This window comes from Acinonyx jubatus, chromosome A1 (assembly GCF_027475565.1).
Source record: "Acinonyx jubatus isolate Ajub_Pintada_27869175 chromosome A1, VMU_Ajub_asm_v1.0, whole genome shotgun sequence".
Lineage (NCBI taxonomy): Eukaryota > Metazoa > Chordata > Mammalia > Carnivora > Felidae > Acinonyx > Acinonyx jubatus.
Window position 1 is genome coordinate 20,033,363 of NC_069380.1, and position 23,640 is coordinate 20,057,002.

Consider the following 23,640-nt stretch of genomic DNA (forward strand, 5'->3'; position numbering starts at 1 on the left):
GTTTCTGCTTGTTAGAGGTGCCCTGAAATCTTCGACTTGTCTCCAACTCCACTGCCATCACGTCAGTCCTTTCTTCCTCCTCTCTAGGCTAGCCTCCAAATGGCTCTGCACATCCATTTCCCTCTGTCCCATCGAGTCACCGTACTCTTCCTGAAGGACAAGCCTGGTGGTGTCACCGCCTCCACAGCCTAAAGGATTGTAATAGCTTCCTGTTGCTCTTAGGACAGAGACCAGAATGGTACCAAACCTCCAGTCACGTGTCATCACAGCCACCCCTACCCCATTCTCTCTCCACTCTCTGTGCTCCAACCGCACCGGCCTTCGTTACCTCCTCAGATGACCAACTGTGCTTCCTCTCCCAGCCTAGAGCATTTGCATATGCTGGTTTCTCTATCTGGAATACTCTTCCTGGCCCATCTTTACCTACTTGGTCATCATCATATCACCTGTCAATAATTATTTCCTTCCTGACTAGATGGATCTCCCTATTTATGCCTTCAGAGGGTCTTAATGAAGAGGTGATTTTGCATTTGGTTTGGTGGTTCCTTGATCATTCCCTTTTTCCACCTGTAAATTACGAGCTCCACGAAGGCTAGGCTATTCTGCTCACCCCTGAACCTTCACGGTCTAAAACAGGGCTTCACATGTGGTGAGCGTTACTACAACAGATACTTCTGTGCCTAGCATTGGATACTGAGTCTGGCACACAGCAGGCATTCAGCAAATGTTGCTGAAAGGGTGACCGAACACAGGGGCTGTGAGTGTTCTAAGCCCTTGGAGGAAACCAGAAAATTCTCAAAGATGTTCACCTTGTTTTAAAAAAAGAGACTTACAGTTTTATTAAAGCATTCATCATGGGCAAGGCAGAATACGTAACAGAGCAGACATGGTCCAAATAATTAAGTTTCATCCCACTGGGAGATTTACTTACTGGAAGAAGTCTGGAAAAAGGGTACCATGAGTGACAGTGGTTAATTCCCACAGCCTCTCAAGAGTTGACCCAAGTGACCTCTGGACTCTTCCAGGCGTGAGTAATATAATGTGGAAAACATTACATGGTGAACTGGCTGTGCTTTGATGCCTTCACTGTTCCATGATGTTTTCCAGAATTCAAAGTATTATACGGAGTCATCTCGAGGTAAATTAGGTCATTTTCTTCCCATTCTATCTTTGGTTAGCAGTCTTCAACTGCAATGGTCGCTTTGACATGGCACCTAGGATTCTCACAGGGTAGAGGTTGCTAAGCACAGAGAACTGTTTGCCAGAGGTTGTAGAATCTTCTCTTCTGAAAGGGAAAACAGCTCTTTTAAATACAAGGATTCCGGGGGCGCCTGGGTGGCTCCGTCGGTTAAGCGGCCGACTTCAGCTCAGGTCATGATCTCGCGGTCCGTGAGTTCAAGCCCCGCGTCGGGCTCTGTGCTGACAGCTCAGAGCCTGGAGCCTGTTTCAGATTCTGTGTCTCCCTCTCTCTGACCCTCCCCCGTTCATGCTCTGTCTCTCTCTGTCTCAAAAATAAACGTTAAATACAAGGATTCCTTAGTTCCTCAGGGTCAGGTGAGATGTTCTCCCGCTGAAGGGGAGTGTATTGACCCTGTGAGTTCCCCAGGCCTCCCTCTGCATTATGATTCCATGATCCTATTAATGTTTGACAGAAGGGCAAGTCTAAGTGTGCAATTCCATATAACCCTTGAGTTTTCTCCTGGGGATGAAATTGAATAGAAAATGGAATATATCATAGTGATGGGAATCTAGCCGTGTGCTTTGGAATAGTAACTAACTGCACAGCTTCATCACCTTGGAAACAAGCGAGGCCTGATATGGCGACCTCAGAGGGCGTGTGTGGCTGACTCAAAATTGATCTGGATTTGGCTTCACGGTGGGAGGAAACACATGTGATGGTTCATCTGTGAGTCTGGGAACATTGACAAATGGTGTTCTAAGTGATTTAAGAAACCAACAGTGCGTTAACCCAAAAGATCAAGGCGCAACCCTCTGGTTTTATGCTAAAAGGAAGGGAATGTGGGTCAGCGTGCTGTGGAAAGTTTTGGGTTGTTTTGCACATGATGCTAAATATCGGGATGTTTCATGGAAAAAAAAAAAAAGACTGTCAAACATCTGCCCATTTCGTTTATATGATGCCAAACACTGAGATATTTGGAAACATTGAAATGTGTGACATCGCAGTGACCAACTTTCTGGATGAACAATTATGTGAGGGTTGTTTTTTTTGTTTTTTGTTTTTTTCAATTCCTTATTTTGGTGCTGCAGAAATCATTTTTGAAAAGTTGCTTTATTATATGTAACTAGGATTTACATTGCATTTCAAAACATAACCTAGGGCTGTCCAGAGAGGTTTTTGTTATTGTTGTTGTTTCTTTTAATAAGTGTTTTCCAATCCTATCATAGAACTTTTCCCAACAGAAAGACTATAGAAACTTTTTGACCTCTCAGCAGCAGCCCACACAGGCAGCCACACCCTCCTCCCTGGAGCACTCCCTTTACTTGATATCGTCCCCTGTTGGTTCTCTTCCCACATCTCTGAAAATTGCTTCTCAGATTCCTCTGCCAAATCCTACAGATCAATCTGACTTCTTGTATTAGAATCCGTCCTAATTTCTCTCTCTCTCTCTCTCTTCTCATTCTCCACTCATTACCTTGGTGACCCTATGCAAGCTCACAAATACGAGCACTATCAATATGCTGATGACTTCTAAATATGCATCTTTAAAAAGAAAGTTTGTTGACTTATTTTGAGAGAGAGAGCAGGGGAGCAGCAGAGGGAGAGGGAGAGAGAAACTCTTAAGCAGGCTCCGCCCTGTCGGCTTGGAGCCCGATGTGGGGCTCAAACTCAGGAACTGTGAGATCATGACCTGAGCCAAAATCAAGAGTCTGACACTCAACAGATTGAGCCACCCAGGTGCCCCCTAAATTTGCATCTTTGACCCATTTCTCCCAGCTGAGCTCCAACCTGAAGTTCAATTCCCTACCTGGTATTTTTCCTTCAGATACCTCAGAGATATGTCAAATGCAACATGTCCAAAACAGAAATTATGATCCTTCTCCACAGACCTGCTGCTTTTCTTAGTATACAATCCCACCATCCACCAGAAACCAGGGAGTCATCTCTGGTACTTCCATCTGTCCCACCTTTCACATCCAATCATCATAAGTACACCTTGTAAATGTTTCTTGAATTGTCCCCTTTTCTTCATCTCCGATGGAAAGAACTCAGTCAACATTGTTGCTAATTAGATGATAGAAATGGCTCTCAACTGGCATCCCTGTACCCACTCCTGCCCTCTAACAATATATTCTCTACACCAGGTAAAGAAATTTTATAGAAATGCAAACCAAATCATGCTACTTCTCTGCTTAAAGCCCTTCCATAATCTCCCAGCACCCTTAGGGGCAGAAGGAAGAGTGGGATTGCAGGACAAGACTACATACTATATCTTAAGAATGTTGAGCCTTGACATGTCTGTGGGATTCAGTTAGGGTTCCCTGGCAGATAGAGGCCACAGCAGGAGATGTAGCTATGGTAGTCGCTACAGGAACTAAGAACCAAATGGAGATGTTATAAAGGTAAACCAGGTGGATCTCCATTAGGGCTTACAAAATGACAATCAAAATTGAACGTGGCCATGGCATTCTAGAAGCTTCAGAGGATGAAGAACTCTACTTTGCCGGGCCCCGCAGAACTAACCGGTGTTTTAGGGGCTGTTTTGTATACATCTAACTCACAAGTGATTGATGTATGACCAACACGTCAGTTCATTAATTTAGAGTGAGAAATAGGACCACTAAGTTCTCCCAAAGACTTAAGTTCACTGCTCAGTATGTTCTCTGTCTGAGGACAAATCAGTGTAAGACACATTATAATCAGAGGGCTGTTTGGTGAGTATAAAACCCATGACAGAGAAGTGAGGTTAATGATTCTTTTTGAACTGTTGGTCCAGAACAATCACATACAAGTTTCTAGGCACTGTTTGAGGCTGTGTCTTAAAGTGTTGTTTGTGCTTTTAGCTAAACTTGAGGTTGGGGTGAAAATAATGAAGCAGTTTCTGTCTATACATGAGAATTATTTTCTACAGATGGTTTTTGCTCCCTTATAAAAACGAAATAGCAAACAACCAACCTAGAAGACACCAGGCTGCAGAAATGTTCAGCATTTAGATAGAAATATTTAGCTCAAAATAGATCATCATTCAAAAGGTAACTTTGTACTCTCCACAGGAACCAGCTGGAAGAATGTTCTAATTTATTAAACTTTTTACCCTGAGGAAGATAAAGCAGTTGAGCGAGTCGTTCTTTGATTCCTTTCTTCTGCTTGGGTCTTAGAAAAAAATAACCAGAGAGAGAAGCACCATGCTTCTGATGTAATTGCCGTGGGGGGAAAAGAATCAGTGAGGAGGCAAGCTCTGCTCTAATGAGCAGAAATTAGGAGAGGCACAATGAATGTTCTGAGCCCAGGACTGCTGAGATTTGTAGTATTTCTCCTGCTCCTCCCTGCCCATTAGGAGGATAGTGAGACTTTAACTCCGAGCCAGGCACTGTTCGACACGCTTCAAATATATTAACTCATTGGATGCTTAAAACCCTGTGAGTTAGATGCTCTACTTATCCCCAGTTGACAGACCAGAAAAATGAGGTACCGTGAGGCAGGTAATTTGCTGAAGGCATATAACCAGTCAGTGGATGAGCTGGGATTTGAGCGTAGGAGGTTTGATTCTTGAGTTAACAGTCTCGAGATCCCAGCCTCTTCCTTTTGCTCTCCTTGGAAGTGACAGAATCTCAAGTTGATGATTTATGGTCCTGGAAGAGCCCGTTACATCTGCTTGCAGGAAGCCACGATCAGTTTGAGGGGACATATGCCTGCACCCATGGAGGGGTTCCACTGGAGGGCCAAGATAAGGAAGGCGCTGAGGTAGGGGCTGGGACATTGGTGCCTTTTCGATTTTTTTCTTTCTTGCCCACATAGCAAAAGATGAGATTCTTTTCTTAAGTACCTGGGCTCTGGGCTGCTTACTCCAGGCAGATTATGGGATAAGGGGGTGGGAAAACAGGGTATGAACCACAGCAGAGAGCTCTCAGATCTGGCCACAAGGGTTCCCTCTCCTCTGGTCTGTGTGTTGGACACGTGGACAGATTGGCATTGTCTTGTTACTCTTTCTTTAGGCCACCTGCTAGCCACACCCTTCTATTCAAGTCGTTCTTCAGCAAGAACAAAGTGCGATAGTTCAGATTTTGGCTTTCTTAGTTAAAAATCTCCAGTTGTGCTTTTGGGAGGGGAAGGTACTCCCAAGCCAGTTGATTGGGCTTGGACAGACACAAACAGCTTTAGTTTTGTATTTATGCGCCATCTCTCTATTTTCTTCTATATATGGTTAATATTATTCTCTGCGTTACTGACTTTTCTGTTTAACGCTGAGCAGGTGACATTACTCATGAGTTATGTTGACAGTGGTGGTGGGGATGGGGTGGAAATTGTCTCACTTCTCCCAGTGGATTAATATAGGAAGAATGCTATGAGCATTTAATCGAGAGCCGTTGCCAGGGAGAGAAGGAAAAGAGTCCAAGAGACGCCGGGAACATCACTGTTGAAGCGAGGAGCACAAGAAGGAGGAGACTCACAAAGATCTAGATGAGTTGGGAAACCATCTTATGGAAGGTGAAATACAGTTTACTGATCCCAGTCCATGGGGCTGCAGACCCAAATCAGACTTGAGAATTAGGCAATGTGAACCTGAATCCAGGTAGGAGCTAAGAGATTACTCCATTACACCAGTGTGGACCGGGTGTCCTTACTGGGATAATGTCCATAAAAGGGTGCTCAAATCTTGTGGCTCAGGGTCGTTTGCAAAACTGCCCTGCATAGCTGCAACTTGTTAATAGGCAGCTTTGGTTCTCAGGAATCACCCAGGATTTCTCGAGTCACCCCAATTCTCTTGAGATAGTAACCTCAGCTCTAATCCCCTGAGAACAGTAATCTCCATGTGCTTGAAATAACAAAACTATTTACTTGGTTAGTGTGTTTAACTCTGAGAATTAAAGAAATGATGAAATACATAAAATCTATTGTATTCATATTCATTCATTAAGTTTTAAAGTCATCTCGTACACATGAATGTAAAATTTGAAAGAAGTTCAGCATATTATTTGATCAACCTCTCCTACCTCAGACCCTTGCACTTGCCACTCTTCTGTTTAGAAATCTCTTACTTCCAATAGTCTCATGCCTTGCTTTACTCAATCCACTGTCTTTACTCAAATATCAACTTATCGATAAAACTTCCTCCAATCACCTTTTAAAAACTTATACTTTATTCCTCCCAACCTCCGCTCAATTTTCTTCACAGCACTAGCCACCGTCTGCCATACTATATATTTTCATTATTTATTTGCCTTCGCTGTGCACGAGGTACTGTTCTAAGTGCTGTGAGATACCATGATAAGCAGGCAAAACAGACTTGCCCTTTTTGGAAGAATGGTTCTGGTTTACTGCTTGGGGTTGGAGTGAATCTAAACAGGCACAGCTGAGTAACGGATACTAACTGAAGGCACAATAAAAATGAACAGGACAAAATTGTCTAGAAGGACTTCAAGCATCTTACATGATTTTATTAAGTTATATTAAGCTATTACTGAGACATTGATGTGATTTCTTAAGCTTTAGGATAGATGCATATGGTAAAAAAAAAAAAAATTCAAATAGAACAAAACCATATAAATGCAAAGTCGGGTTTTTTCCACCCCAAACATCTTGTCCTTTTGACCTAACTCCCTCCACCAGTTTTTCTGCTTCCTTTCGGACATTTTTCATGCACATGCTCACATACAAGAATATATTTTTTAGGTAATTTGCAACATTATTACAGACTGCACTGCCTTGATTTTTGTCACTGAAGGTATTTTAGAGATGCTCCTATATAAATACATACAGGCATACCTACTTCTAGAAAAGCTTTTCTTTCAATAGAGCATTACATGGGTTGCCACATTTTAAAGGAGTAACCTATTGATGAGCCCAAACAATACCTCGATGAGCACCTCTTTGTTATTTTGTCCGGTATAAATATACCTGTAGGGTCAGCTATAAGAAACAGAATTGCCGATATGAGTGTAGAAGGGCACACGACACAAGAGTTGAAAGTTTTTCCTTCTCAAACTCTTGTTTGAATGAATTAAAACTTGGTTTTACTTCTAACATTCCCACTGTGTTAGTCATACGCAGGGATTGACGCTTCATTCCTCCGGCCCAGTTTCCTATCCTGATGACGAAGATAGTTAACAGCTATGCAAATAACATATCAGAGATGTAATTTATTAAAGTGGCACCAGAAAGTACCACTTACGCACTGGGAGATTTGACTTAATAATGCAATTCCACAAGCCTTTATCAAAGGCTCAATTCACGGGCCTGATTCATCCTTTTGTGCGCGTCTCGGTCCCGTGTGTGGTCCTTAGCCACCACAGAGGTGGGATGGAAGGCCCCTGTTGTGCCTTACCATCTGAACCTGCAGCAGTGGCCACGCTTTGAGTGGCTTGGCTGTGGTTAGCAGGAGAGCTTTCTATGAACACATTGAGTGGGCGGAGGAAAACCCCTGCGTCCTAGGGCATCACGGGGCATCCAGCCCCTCCCAGAACCTCTGGGCTCGCTCCGCCTCTGTCTGTAACCACGTGTCAGGTACACCGTAGGGATGGAACAGCCCTTGTGGAAGTCCTTGCAGAGAATATTAGAGTCGGGGAGCCGAACTACAAGTTTCAGTCTCACGAGCAGCTCTTAGAACATCACAGGCTTATAAGAGCAGCCTTGGGAGAAAAAGTGCCGATGAAGTCAAACTTATTATTATTATTATTATTTCTTGCAATCAGGTGGAAATATTATTATCAAAAAAAAAATGCAGCAGCACATTTCTAATGGTGTGCTGCTAAGCCATTGCTCCGGAGGGGGAGCAAAAAGCCCTAATTTGTAGTGCTTGCCAATTCCTATGGCGTAAGCATTTCCACTGTGGCCAGTCTGGAAGGTAGCACAGGCTCATAAGCCAGTATGAACTGCCCCTGGCACACCACAGCACATTGCCTTTACACGGAAGTGAAAGAACGGTTCACGTCGCCAGACAGAAAGAACCCTTGTGTGCAGATTTTCACAACTGTATCAATATTGCCACTTGTCCAATTGACAGAGGTTAGGGATCATTTTATAACTAACAACAAAGAATATCAGTGTTCCAGTGGCCATCGCTGCTAACAAAACCCTAAAACATAATGGCCTCGAAAACCTGTTTCATTCAGGGGCTCCTGGGTGGCTCAGTCGGTTAAGCGGCCGACTTTGGCTCAGGTCATGATCTCGCAGTTGGTGAGTTGGAGCCCTGCGTTGGGCTTGGTGCTGACAGCTCAGAGCCTGGAGGCGCTTCAGATTCTGTGCCTCTCTCTGCCCCTCCCCGACTTGTACTCTGTCTCTCTCTCTCTCAAAAGTAAATAAACATTGAAAAAGAAATAAAGTCCAAAAACTGTTTTATTCAGTCAACAAGACTAAAAGGCAACTCAAGGAATGGGAGAAGAGATTTGCAAATACATGCCGGATAAAGACAGATACCACATGGTTTCACTCTTATGTGGATCCTAAGAAACTTACCAGAAGACCATGGGGGAGGGGAAGGAAAAAAAATGGTCAGAGAGGGAGGGAGCCAAACCATAATAGACTCTTAAAAACTGAGAATAAACTGAGGGTTGATGGGGGGTGGGAGGGAGGGGAGGGTGGGTGATGGGTATTGAGGAGGGCACCTGTTGGGATGAGCACTGGGTGTTGTATGGAAACCAACTGGACAGTAAATTTCATATGAATAAAAATAAAGGGTTAGTATCCAAAAGCTATAAAGAACTTACCAAACTTAACCTCCAAAAAACAAATCAGGTGAAGAAATAGGCAAAAGACATGAACAAACAATTTTTCAAAGAATACATCCAGACACACGAAAGGATGCTCGACATCACTCATCATCAGGGAAATACAAATCAAAGCCACAATGAGACACCACCTCCCACCTGTCAGAATGGCTAAAAGTAACAACTCAGGAACCAACAGATACTGGTCAGGACGTGGAGAAAGAGGAACCCTTTTGCATTGTTGCTGGGAATGCAAACTGGTGCAGAAACTCTGGAAAACAGATTGGAGGTTCCTCAAAAAATTAAAAATAGAACTACCCTACGACCAGCAATGGCACTACTAGGTATTTATCCAGAGGATACAGGAATGCTGATTTGAAGGGGCACACTGCCCCCCCCCCATATTTATAGCAGCACTATCAACAGTAGCCAAAGTATGGAAAGAGCCCAAATGTCCATTGACTGACACACGGATAAAGCAAATGTGGTATATTTATACAATGCAATAGTACTCGGCAATCAAAAAGAAGGAAATTTCGCCCATTTGCAACAACGTGGATGGAACTAGAGTGTATTATGCTAAGCGAAATAAGTCAGTCAGAGAAAGACAAACATCATATGATTTCGCTCATATGTGGAATTTAAGAAACAAAACAGACGAACACAGGTGAAGGGAAGGAAAAATAAGATAAAAACAGAGACAAAGGCAAACCGTAAGAGACATACAGAGAACAAACTGAGGGTTGCTGGTGGGGTGTTGAGTGGGGGGATGGGCTAGATGGGAAGGGCATTAAGGAGGGCACTTTTTGTGATGAGCACTGGGTGTTGTATGTAAGTGATGAATCACTGGGTTCTACTCCTGAAACCATTATTGCAATATATGTCAACTAACGTGGACTTAAATAATAAACAAACAAAGAAACAAACAAACAAAAATACCTGTTTTATAATGCTCACAGATTTTTGTAGATCAGGAATTTGGACAGGGGAGATTTGGGGATGGCTTACCTCTGTTATATTATTGGGACCTCAATTAGGAAGACTCCAAGGCTGGGTATGATAACTGGGGGAATGGGATCATCTGTCAGGCTTCCTCACACATCTGGTGGCCGACATTGGCTTTCCTCTGCTACTGCATCTGAGGCTGTTGGCCAGAGCATCTATTAACGGCCTCTCCATGTGGCTGCTTGAGCATTCTTGTAGATTGGCAGCTACGTTTTAAGAGCAAGCATTCCCAGAGAACTAGATGAAAGATGTATTGCTTTTTTTTTTTTTAAAGTTTATTTAGGGGCACCTGGGTGGCTCAGTCGTTTGAACAGCTGACTTCAGCTCAGGGTATGATCTCTCAGTTCGTGAGTGCAAGCCCCACAACAGGCTCTGTGCTAACAACTCTGACCCTGGAGCCTGGAGCCTGCTTCAAATTCTGTGTCTCCCTCTCTCTCTGCTCCCCCCCTACTTGCCCTCTGTCTCTCTCTCAAAAATAAATAAGCATGAAAAGACTAAAAAAAAAAGTTTATTTATTTTGAGAGGCAGCTCAAGTGGGGGAGGGGCAGAGAGAGAGAGAGAGAGAGAGAGAGAGAGAGAGAATCCCAAGCAGGCTTCATGCTGCCAGTGCAGAGTGTGATGCAGGGCTTGAACTCACAAAACTTTGAGATCATGACCTGAGCCAATATCAAGAGTTGGGCGCTTAACTGACTCAGCCACCCAGCTGCCCCAAAGCTGTAGTGCCTTTTATGATGTAGCCTTGTTTCATATTTGCTTATTTCTTCAAGGGAGTTTTTAAGACACAATGTCATTGCTAAAATTATAAGCCCATCAGGGTTCAAGGGGAGGGAATAGAGATGCTACCTCTCAATAGGAGGAGTATCAAAGCCACATTTCAAGAAGAGTATGTGGAATGGGAGGTGTTTTAATGGCTATTTTTGGAAAAATACAATGGGTCAGAATTGGCATTTAGGGAACTCTTCAGAGAAGTAGACTGGGAATTACTCCCACCCAGTTCTCCCAAATTCCCTTGAAGCTTTGATCCTTCAGGGAGACATCAAAAGCTCTGTTAACTATCCATTTTTTTGAGGTATTCCAGACTCTATGCTCTAGACTCAATCACCAGAGAAGAGTGTGAGGGGACTCTTAGCTTAAGAAGCCAAAAGAATCATATTCATCTATCCAACAAAAATGTAGTGGCACCTGCTATGTGCCTGGCACCATGCTGGATACTTGGGAGAACGGAAGATATGGTCCTGCACTCCAGGTGATTGCCTCCTACTGAAGGAGGCAAACAACAAAGTAACAAATAAATACGCAAAATGTTGATAACTTGCAGCAAATACTACAAGGACAATAAATAGGGTATGTGATTGAGAATGACTGGCAGGGCCCTTGCTTATGCTGGATAACGCAAGTCTAAAGTCCCCGAGGTAGGAAGGAGGGAAGTGTGTTTCAGAGGCACAGTGAGAAAGGGGGAGTCAGATATGACCAAGGGGTTGGGTGGAGATAACACTGTGAAGCCATCAACCCAAAGATGACATTGACACTGTGGGGGAAGTAAAAGGTGACCCAGAGAGAGCGGACGGGTGGCAGGGATGGGGAGACCTGGTGCACAGAGGAACACCCTGTTTGGAAGTATGAAGGGGAAAGAAGAGGGAGGGAGAGGGCAGTGATGGAAGAGGGGAACTAGAAACCACAACGACACAAATGCTACCGAAGGGAATGCTTCCAGAATGCGAGAGCCGCCATCTGCTGAATCCCTCGCTCTCCGCCCCTCCCCCACTAGTGTGCGCACGCACCCTCTCTCAAAATAAACATTTTTTAAAGCTTTACATTTACATGAAACCAATTATTACTAAATGTGTCCCCCCAAATTCACATGTTGAAATCCTAACCCCCACTGTGATGGTAGTGGGAGGCGGGATCGTTGAGGGATGATGAGGTCAGAAGGGTGGAGCCCTCATGAGTGAGATTGGTACCCTCCTACAAGGGACCCTAGAGAGCTCTTTCCCACTTTCCCCACCACATGGGAATACCGTGAGAAGATGGCAGTCTGCAACCCGGAAGAGGGCTCTCTGCGCTGTCAGCACAGAGCCTGATGTGGGGCTCCATCCCATAACCGGGAGGTCGTGACCTGATGCTTAACTGACTGAGCCACCCAGGTGCCCCGCAAACGAAAAGTGTTGAGAAACGTAGCTCTAAAAACAAGTCTTTACGACCTATCCTTATAGAGCCTTGGCAAGCTAATGTGCATTATGACTTTTCCTCCTTGTTTGATCACAGAAAGCTTTCTTTATCTTTAAAATCTTTTAATTTCTCTTTTCAAGAATTGTAATTACATTTTAATTAACATTTCTTTCTTTCTTTTTTTATTTAAAATTTTAACCTTAATTGTATTTTGCAACCAAGACTAATGGAACAAGCTTTAGGAAATACTGAGTTGACTTTTACTTTTTGTCCTCAAGTTTTATGCGAGGAGGTCATGAGAAAAGCTTACTAAACGTGCATTTCTTTTTTTTTTTTTTTTTACTATTTTCTTTTTTTCTTACTTTTTAAAATTTTAACCATGTTTGTTCGTTTGTTTTAATTTATATCCAAGTTGGTTAGCATATAGTGCAACAATGATTTCAGGAGTAGATTCCTTAAGCCCCTTACCCATTTAGCCCATTCCCCCCTCCCACAACCCCTCCAGCAATCCTCTGTTTATTCTCTGTATATAGGAGTCTCTTATGTTTTGTCCCCCTCCCTGTTTTTATATTATTTTTGCTTCCCTTCCCTTAGGTTCATCTGTCTTATATCTTTTTTTTTTAACGTTTATTTATTTTTGAGACAGAGAGAGACAGAGCATGAACGGGGGAGGGTCAGAGAGAGAGGGAGACACAGAATCTGAAACAGGCTCCAGGCTCTGAGCGGTCAGCACAGAGCCCGACGCGGGGTTCGAACTCCTGGACCGTGAGATCATGACCTGAGCTGAAGTCGGATGCTTAACCAACTGAGCCACCCAGGCGCCCCTGTTTTGTATCTTAAAGTCCTCATATGAGTGAAGTCAGATGATATTTGTCTCTCTCTAATTCGCTAAATGTGCATTTCTTTATCCTTTGCAAAACGATAGTAAGCACATTATCAGTTAAGTTAGTCAATGTGCCTTATATAAAGAACTTTGTGACAAATTTCCTCTACAAATCAATACGAGGAAAAATAAATTGCTTCTCTGGATGAACTGGGGCAGTTAAAAATACCGATCTGTGAGTCAAGGATGAATCACAGCATTGTAGATCTAAAAATGACCTGAAGTTAACCTTGTCAATCCCACTACTTTTACAGAGGAGAACACAGTCCCAGAGATGTTAAAGAATCTGCTGATGTCCTGGGCTCCTCAGCAGCAATCTCTCCGCCCAGCCAGTCCTCGGGTCATGCCCAGTGGGGACATGCTAGGAGATGTTTCTTCACCATACAGACCTCCCAGGAGTCTTTGGCAGTGACTCTTGTTCTCAACCACAGTAACCAATTTATCCTAACCTCCTGATAACATCTACTATACTTTCTTAAAATTATTGTTTTTTCTTCCTGTTTTTAAAGAGTATGCTTTACTTGGCTTTTAGTTAACAGCTCCAGATACTCTTAGAAAGCATAATCATAACTATGTTAATTAAAAAAATGAGTGCATAGAGAAATTTACAAATTTCACGTGTCCAGAACCCAGAAAGGAATTTCCTGTATAAACCATGTTAAACACGATGGTTAGTTTCTACCACCAAAATCCTGAATCCGTAATGGAGTTGAAGTTTATCCACCTGTTCCCCCTTGGGCTGGTCCATTATTGCCCTACGAAGGGTTGCATGGTAAACCTTTATTCCCGCCTGTTAGGACAGACTTGTGAAGCAGCAGTGAGCACAACAGTGCCCTCTATGGGTCACACGCAGCAGGGCAAGCTGAGATCTGTACTTTCCTGCGGACCCTCCTTCACTTACATGGTTTTAAAGGCATGTTATTAATTTGTATAAAATACCTGTTCTCCTATAAACCACCATTAAAACCCACAGTGTTTTGGTTTGGTATTTAAATGATATTTTTGGAGTGAAATAGTCTTTAGGGTTCTGACTACTGTACCCAGGGGCTGGTTATGTTAACCTAAAATATAGTCGTTACCCAGAAAAAAAAGAGAAAACTTTAGAAAGTAGCAGAAGAAGTATACAGTAATAAAATCTCAACCTACATTAAATCAGACCAAAAAAGAGTGGAGAGAATGAGGAAGAAGCTCTACTTCTTGAGACAGTGACTATTTTCTATGGAAGGACGCCAATCACATATTTAAGGATTGTATGACTCCCAAGAAGGAAAGTTAAAAGGATGCCACACCTAATACAGCCCTCTTTCACTGGGGACCCAGAGCCAAGAAATACTGACAGAAAACTAAAGACGAAGAGGCTATCTTAAAAGCGATTAAAGAATAAAGACATATTGCTTTTAAAGAATTGATGGCAATACTTTTCGTGAGCAATAAAAGAAGTCAGAAAGCAGTGAACTTACTTCCTCAATGAATTAAGAAAGTCTAGATGTCTGTATCTAGCTAAAATACCCATAAAGTAGGAGTCTCAATAAAGATATAATCAAACACACACACACAAATGAGTTTTTTACTATCAGCCTTACAGATAACATAAACAGTAGATTAATACATATTTTGTATGTTATATGTATTATATGCTGTATTCTTACAATAAAGTGAGATAGAGAAAAGATAATTTTCTTTTTACTAAGAAAATCATGAGGCAAAAATACATTTACAATGCTGTGCTGTATTTATTGGAAAAAAAATCTGTGTGTAAGTGGGCTCACACAGTTCAAATCCATGTTGCTCAAGGGTCAACCATATTATACCTGTTTTCTTTTAGTGGTTACACTAGAAATTACAGCATGCATTGTTACCTTACCAAGGTCTAATGTTAAATACTTTTCGTCTCCTTTTGGCTAATATAAGGACATTGGAATACTTTAAGTACATTCACACCCTTTCTGATTTACATACTATTTTCGTTGGGTGAGGAGGGTGGAGGCCTCTTTGGGAAGGTCTGGACTTGGGAGAACAGTAATTATTATACCATATGGGATGTGACCTTTCTGCGTGATTTCACAAAATCTTTAGCAATGACCTCAGAAATCCTGACATTCTTAGGTCATTCGATTTCCTATGGAAACCGCAGTAAGGCTGAGTTCATGTTCTGACTGATTTCACCTGATTCAGGGTCAATAGGCATGGACGAAGCAATACAAGTCTGACCGGTAAACGATTTTTGATAAGAAAGTGGGAAGTTGGCCTTCAGGGTGTCAGAGGTGGACAATGCCTGTTGATGGCCTCGTCCAGGGTCTAGTCATGGGAGAGGTTATTGAAAGGGTGTGGCAGAAGTTTCTGGAAGTGAGGAAGCAAAGACACAGAGGCAGAATTCATTCATAACAACCCTCATATTTTGATTATCATTGCTTACTCCATATGGCTTTCATTATAACGAGCCAATCACTTTTGGGTGTATGTTTTCAATCTACTTCCTCTATATGACATCAAAATATCCAGATGAAAAGTGAAAAGTTGAGGACCACTCAGAAGGTGGTTTGAGTAACACCAAGCATGCAGCAGTGGGAAGATAAAATGTCACAGTGATTGATGAATCACCTTTATCCAGACATTTTGAAGTCAAGTAGGAACAGCCAGAAAATGGATATTGACAATTTCCTAGAGATGAAATTGAGTACTTGGAATAGGTCGTTGCATCTAGCCTGAGAGCCTACAGAAAATGGGGTCTCCATATTACCCAAAATTAAAGTTGGTCAGTAAGATGAAAGGCAAGAGCCTGGGAAGTCTGTCAAAGGAACGATTTTGAAAATTTAGTAGCAGAAGATGAAAGACAATGTCACGAAGAAGATAAAACAGCCTTGGAAGTAAAACCTACATGGGAAGCAAAGGTCAAGAAATACAAGAAGATAAAGCTCGGGACGCTTTCGTGGTCCAGGCCTACAGGGAATATACTTCTGAGAATAGATGGAATGAGACATTAAAGAGGACCTTTACAAAGTTTAAAGCCTATTCTTCCTGTGGTCTAAGATCGGATTTAAATTTTGTTGGAGCCAGGTACAGATGAAGAATAAATCAAATTGAAGGGCACTACATAATATTCTTAATTAAGTAGAAGTCAGAATTTTTGATAATAGGAGTGGAGCGGTGAGGGAGCAGTTCTGTTGACCATGATCTGTAGACGCTATTTGACACTGATGTGCAAAGAATCACATGGGGATTTTTGTTGCAGATTCTGATTCAGCATGGCTGTCGTGGAGCCAGAGATTCTACATTTCTAAAAAGCTCTCCGGTGATGCTAGTGCAGCTTGTCCCTGGACCACACTGTGAGTGACAGGCTGTAGAGTAGAGGCTTGCACACCTGGATTCCAAAGAAAGCTCTCCAGGTAGTACTGATATGCAGCGGGAGTTTGGAACTAAACCGATTGAAAACCTTGGAGATTAATTAATACAGGAACAGGAGGAATCAGGAAGGAGAATCATAAAGCCTCTTCAAAGAAAATTATTATTTTTTCCCTAGCAGCATATAGAAAAAATATTGTAGGTGATTGTATAAAATATCTAAGGCAGCCATCAGAAATTTGGAGAGGGGCTGGTATGTTTTTAGTAAACCATACAGTGTCTGTTTGGAAGATGTTAAAGGCCTGGAGTGGATAAAAAAGGAGAGATGGAATGAGTGAATCTGTAGACACGTTTACACTTTTGAAAGTCTTTAATTATACTTTTAATCTTTTGGATAATAAACGTGGCCGGTAACTCCTTGTGTTTAAAGAGCCAGGAATGGAGACAGAGAAGGAGAGAGAGAGAGTATCGGAGCTGATGTGTGTATGAGCATGCATGTAGTGAAAGTGTGTGTGTGTGTGTGTGTGTGTGTGTGTGTGTGTGTGCGCATTTAGTCAGAGAAGCCCTACTTTCACTGGGAACCCAGAGCCAAGAAATACTGACATCCTGCATGAGTGCTATGCCTCGTGTTACATTCAGGTGTTGAAAATATAATGCTCTTCACACATCTACTCTCGTCCAACTTTACCAGACTCTTATAATTTCTGTAGACTCCCTTTCCTCTTCAGGACTGAATGGGATTCAGTCTCTGTTACCTCCCATTTTGTTCCTTTTAGTAAAATGTAATTAGATGCAAATATAAATCACAACTATTGTCAGAATTCAAATGGGTTCTGATGAGAATTAATATTTTCCATTCATAGAAGTACTAATTCAGAACACACAATAAGGCAAAAATTCAAAATTAGGCAGAAACCACTCATTTCTCAAGCAGAAATAGCTATATTCTAGTCATCTTATAGAGATTAGAATTTTGCAATGGAGACATCAGGGCTTTAGCTATAAATGATGTCTTATCCTCTTTCCCAAATCTTACCCTTCATGATGACAATTGAATAAATGAATATGTGACAGAATTAATTGAATGCTATTATCTTCACTTTAGAGTTTTAATTTCAGATCTTGTCTCATTAACACAATTATCTAGGAGAGCATTATGTCAAACGAACACACAACTGTGATGTACTGTATATATTAATCAGAATTCTTGGTTTGCAAGCGACAAACTCAACTCATACTGATTCAGATCAAAGGAAAATGAATGTATTGGTTCATGTAACTGTAGAACTGAAGTGCACTTGAGGGACATTTGGACCCAAAGAGTTGATTATTCAATCTTTTTTCTCTGTCTTCTTCTTCCGTTTCCTTTCAGTGTTGGCCTTATTCTTCCCATAGCAGACAGCTTTTTCCAATCAAGGAAGCTGTCTCAAAGCAGCTTGAATTTATAGATTTTAGGACTCAAGTTCCCAGAACAAGAAAAAGAAACTTTTTCCATATCCGCAGCAGAAAAATCTTGGGAAGACTGTGCTTCAGCCTGGCTTACACGTCTTGTCTCTGAGACCATCATGATGGCCATAGAGCCGAGCCTTCTGATTGTCCTCGCTTGAGTCATATGCCCATCCCTGGCACTAAAGTGTGGTCAGCATGGTCCCCACCTTGACAACTTTGATTGTAAGGAGAACGTTTCTCCTGAAGGAAGGAGTGATAGGCAGGTTGATGATGTATTTCTACACCATTATAAGCCTTGCTTGAACGGTAGGTAAGCTGAGACTCATGCGGGGGCTGCCAAGAACAGGAAGACAAGTACCTGGAAAGGGCTCAGGGAAGGTTAAAGGACAAGACATAGAAATAACAGAGGAGTCTCAAATTAACTATTAGTCATAGTAAGATTTCTGTGTATTGACAGCAGACTTCGGAAAAGCTATCAAGGCTGTAATGACCGTAATAGAAGAAAAAGGTTGTCTGGCTACAGTGGGCCTTCTTAGGAGACCTAATAAGCATAAAAGCATGTATTATTATTTTTTTAAATCTTTGTTTACTTATTTACAGGGAGAGAGAGAGAGTTGAGGAGGGGCAGAGAGAGAGGGAGAGAGAGAATCCTAAGCAGGCCCCCCTGCAGAGGAGGGCTCGATCTCATGAACCGTGAGATCATGACTAGAACCAAAATCAAGAGTCAGATGCTTAACGAACTGAGCCACCCAGGCGCCCCTAAAAGCATGTATCAGTGAATGCAGGAATAGTTCACAATGATGTGTGTTATGAGATCTAAAACTAACCTCTGATATCTTTAAAGCATATTATCATGATTGTGTGTTTTGTCCGGAGCTCAGCTGAGCTGAAGGGTGTCAGAGTAGCCGACTAAAGCCACGAACACAAAAGCAACAGGGAAGCCTTTAATCGCTTATTGTGACAGCGTGAGCAAGAGGCCTAACTCAGGAAAACTCCAGCTCCCTTTGTTCCGCTTTCCCATGGAGTGATGCTCCTGGCAAGGTTCAAGTGGATCGAGCAGACATGGGGATCGTCTCACTGTTGAGGGAGGGAACACAGGCTCTTGCAGTGAAAAAAAAATTTTTTTTTAATGTTTATTTATTTTTGACAGAGAGAGAGAGAGACACAGCACGAACAGGAGAGGGGCAGAGAGAGAGAGAGGGAGACGCAGAATCTGGAGCAGGCTCCAGGCTCCGAGCTGTCAGCACAGAGCCCGACGCGGGGCTTGAACTCACAAACTTCGAGATCATGACGTGCAAGGCTCTTGCAGTTTAATGGCTCCTATGGTTTTACGTGACCTGTCTCATGTTTAATCTAGGGGCTGGAAGGAGGGAAGGAGGGAGGGCTAGAAGTGGAAAGATGTCTTCAAGGTTTCCAATAAGGAGACCTCCAAATCAAGGTGCCAGGGCTAGGAATATAGGTTTGTTAAAGAGTGTGGTCAGCCTTAACTGTAGCTTTCAGGACAGCTGGCAATGCGCTGTGTGGGCGAGGCACTTCCTTCCAAGAGGCCTGCCAGGTAAAGCCTTTGTAACTGCTTGTGGCTGGGCCTGAAAAATCACACAAAGCTTTTAAACTTTTTTTAAAGTTTGTTTGTTTGAAGAGCGTGTGTGTCAATGGAGTACTACGTAGCAATGAGAAGGGATGAAATATGGCCCTTTGTAGCAACGTGGATGGAACTGGAGAGCGTGATGCTAAGTGAAATAAGCCATACAGAGAAAGACAGATACCATATGTTTTCACTCTTATGTGGATCCTGAGAAACTTAACAGAAACCCATGGGGGAGGGGAAGGAAAAAAAAAAAGCGGTTAGAGTGGGAGAGAGCCAAAGCATAGGAGACTGTTAAAAACTGAGAACAAACTGAGGGTTGATGGGGGGTGGGAGGGAGGGGAGGGTGGGTGATGGCATTGAGGAGCGCACCTTTTGGGATGAGCACTGGGTGTTGTATGGAAACCAATTTGACAATAAATTTCATATATTGAAAAAAAAAGTGTGTGTGTGTGTGTGTGTGTGTGCACGCGCACGCGCATGCACAAGCAGGGGAGGGGCAGAGAGAGAGAGTGGGGAAAGAGAGAGTATCCCAAACAGGCTCTGCAGTGTCAGCATGGAGCCTGACAAGGGGCTCAATGTCACCAACCTGAGCTGAAATCATGACCGGAGCTGAAATCAAGAGTTGGATGCTTCACCTACTGAGCCACCCAGGAGCCCCAGTCACATATAGGTGTTTAGCCAGGAGCCCAACTCCTCAAATCTGTTTCTATTAGCTCATATCAAGGGTAGAGTTTTGGTAGCATTTTAACATAAGATGACACAACATAAAAGATGTATTTTTTCCCGTGGCTCATTCTTATCATGGTAGGGAAATAAAGTAGGAATTGACAATAAATGGGGCATTGTTATTTCTATAGCTCCTGGTCCCAGGGGGGGGTTTGTGCTCCACAGAATAACAAGAATTCAAAGACCTGCAGGATTAAAAGGACCTATAGATTTCATTTTACACTAACTTTTGATACTTATCCATTATTCATCCCCAAGTGGTCATCCTGCCTATGATTACATTCCAGTGACAAGAATCTTGTACTTTAAAAAGATGTTTATTTGTCTATTTAGAGAGCACCAGCATGTACAATCAAGGGGAGGGGCAGAGAGAGAGGAGAGAGAGAGTCCCAAGCAGGCTCTCTGCTCACAGCACAGAGCCCCACATGGGGCTTGATCCCATGAACCGTGAGATCATGACTTGAGCCAAAGTCAAGAGTCAGATGCTTAACTGAGCTAACCAGGTGCCCCAAGAATCTTGTATTTTTAAGGTAAATCATAACATTTCCTCAGACTTTGATGGCCAGAAAATTCTTTATGAGACAAATTTGTCTGGCTCTTCACCCACTGATCTTGGGATCCTGTGGACCAACTATGTTCTCTTTTTCAACAGGCTATTCTTCAGATGTTTGGAGATAATGGTCACCTATCTTCCAGACTAGTCTTTCCAGAGCAAACATCCTTCATCACTTCATCATCCTTGTATGATATGGTTTTGAGAGCCTTCTCTCTGCCCATCTCCTCTGAGCAACCTTGCCTGCCTGGGGTTCCTATAGAACCGTTATAGTGCCTACAACCATTCAAACAGCATAGAGAACAGCCCCTATCTCTCTTGTTTTAGGTTTGGTAGTTCTATTAATGTAGCCAAAGACCAAGGTCCCTCTTAGGAATTGTTCTATCACCCTGTTAACACACATTGAACTTGCGAGAAAACTTCCAAGTTGTTTCATGCAAAGTTTACATCTCCTTTATTTCTACTTGTTCAGTTGCTTTGGGACTCAATTTTTTAGTGCAAAAAATGCAACCTAATATATTTCTCAATTTGACATTTATAATATGATCCCTCTGTCTTAACAGCACAGTAAACAAGCAGTAAAGAATAATGGCTAACACATAGATTCTTTAAAAAAAAATCTATATATTTTAAAATAAACCTGATGCAAAAGAAGCTGCAAAGCAAATGTTTGCTCAATGAGTTATAAGGGAAACAATCAGGTCAAAAAGTAGAACTTTGCCAGTCACGCCAGAAGCCCCTCTAATGCGGCTGATTCAAGTCTCAACACCTGTCTCCCCTAATCAGATATGACTATATAAATATGGTAATACAAATGAATCTCGTAATTTTTTGTGTCATTTAAATATTTTCAATAGGGGCGCCTGGGTGGCTCAGTTGGTTAAGCGGCCACTTCAGCTCGGGTCACGATCTCGCGGTCTGTGAGTTCGAGCCCCGCGTCAGGCTCTGGGCTGACGGCTCAGAGCCTGGAGCCTGCTTCCGATTCTGTGTCTCCCTCTCTCTCTGCCCCTCCCCCGTTCATGCTCTGTCTCTCTCTGTCTCAAAAATAAATAAAACGTTAAAAAAAATAAAAAAATATAAATATTTTCAATATACAGATACATCAGTAGACACTATTGTTTTCCCATTTAAAGAAGTTATGACTAAGTCTCTCTTAATCTCTAGTTCTCCCACCTCCAACCCGCATCTCTTTACTTCTCTTAAAAGTTACCTGTTGCATTTGACCTGAAGAGTCACCTACAGTGTGGAATTTTTTACAGCACGATCATGGTACAATTTAACGTGCTCCTTTGCCCTTTGTATTTCCTGCCAGTTGGTGGTTAGATCTAAAGTCTTGATCAGGCTCATGTTTAATCCTTCTGGCAAGACCATAAGTTGTGGTGTGTTTGTTTTTCCTTCCAGCTTGAGATATAATTGACACATAACATTGTATAAGTGTCAGGTGTACAATACGTTTTTCCCCATAAATTAAAAACATTTTTTATTTGAGTATAATTGACACAAAATGTTATATTAGTTTTCGGTGTACAACATAGTGATTCGACTTCTCTGTACGTTATGCTGTGCTCACCTTAAGTGTAGCTACCATCTGTCATAAGGTGCACAATGTGTTACTTGGATACACTTATAAGTTGCAAAATAATTATCACCATAGCTTTAACTAATACCTGCTTCGTGTCCCATAATTACTATTTGCGTGTGTGTGTGTGTGTGTGTGTGTGTGTGGTGAGAATACTTAAGATCTACTTTGGTAGCAACTTTTAAGTATATTATAGGTTGCATTAACTGTAATAATTATCCTCTACAAAAGATCCCAAGAAAATTTTCATATTATAACTGCAGTCTTTGGGTGGCATTGTGTTATTGTGTTCTATCATGAGGAGGCATATTATGTGCAGTCATTTCTTTTTTGGGATGGTACGAGTTGATGATGCCCAATGCACAGATCCATTAATTTACTGGGATTTGGAGACAGTGTTCTTTCTATCACTCTTTGCAAATTATTTATTGTAGAACTCTTCATAAAGGGACATTTTGCTCATTTACTATTTGCTTATTGAGTGATAATTCATGTAGAAAGGATGAATGTTTTTTATTTCCTTTCGTCTATTGGCTTTGAAGATGATAAATTGGTTTCCTATCATTCTTTGAAGGTAAACAATTAGATTTTTAAAATATCATTATGAGCCTGTTGGTTTAATGGACTTAATCAATTGCAGTGATCCATTTAAAACTCAAACTGTTTCTCTTTGGCTGGCAAGAGCCTCTTCAGGTTGGTCTCTAAGTATTTTTGACATGGCCCTTGTGGTCTTTGATAGCTTCCTTGCTATCTGGTATTCTAGGTGCATCTTGTTTTCATTCCCTACCCTAGACCTAGAATCAGCCATTTCCCCCCAACAAATTCTAGGTTCTTTCTTACGACCGTAATCTAGGTACTGTGGGATAAACTATGATGCACGAGATAACCAACTTACAAGTCAAAATGAAGACAGATCATCCAAGAGAACTCCTTTCTGTTAAAGTTTATATCAATTTCCAACCTCTGTTGGATTCACTGAATATATAAAGGATGAACTGGAGATGGTGATTATGAGCTGAAGATTACTTCCATGTCACCAAGAAGCTACCCATTTAAAATGAAATCAAAACAAACGTAATTACACACTTCAGAAATGTTTGTCCTTTATTCATTCATTAATTCAATGGGCATTTATTAGCCACCTACTGTGTGCCAACGGCTCGGGAGAGAGTACTAATCCTGAAAATATATCTATGAGGTCCCTGGCATGTACAAAGTAATTGAAGATATAACAGTGTTCAGAGAGAGTTTCTAGATCAATAAGAGAAGGGATGCGAGCTTCAAAGACATCAACACTTTGAAAAGGAGCAGTGTAGGAGGAACTGACAAAGAAGACTAAAAGTCTTAGCCTGAGAGGAGGGAAGAGGAGAGCAGAGCACCATAGAAGCCCGGTGGAGAGAATTTTCCCGGTGAGTGTCAAATTCTGCTGAGTTCAGTCAAGATGAGAATGAAAAAGTGTC

The 23,640-nt window shown here is 42.0% G+C and overlaps 1 long non-coding RNA gene across 1 annotated transcript in view; it reads right to left on the minus strand.

The window, feature by feature from the left end:
- Positions 1 to 836: 836 nt before the first annotated feature.
- LOC128314010 (uncharacterized) overlaps positions 837 to 23,640 on the minus strand; it is a 38,248-nt gene continuing 15,444 nt past the window's right edge. Inside the window, exon 5 of the long non-coding RNA XR_008295291.1 lies at positions 837 to 1,285. This is a non-coding gene — a long non-coding RNA (uncharacterized LOC128314010). The remainder of the gene's footprint in view (positions 1,286 to 23,640) is intronic.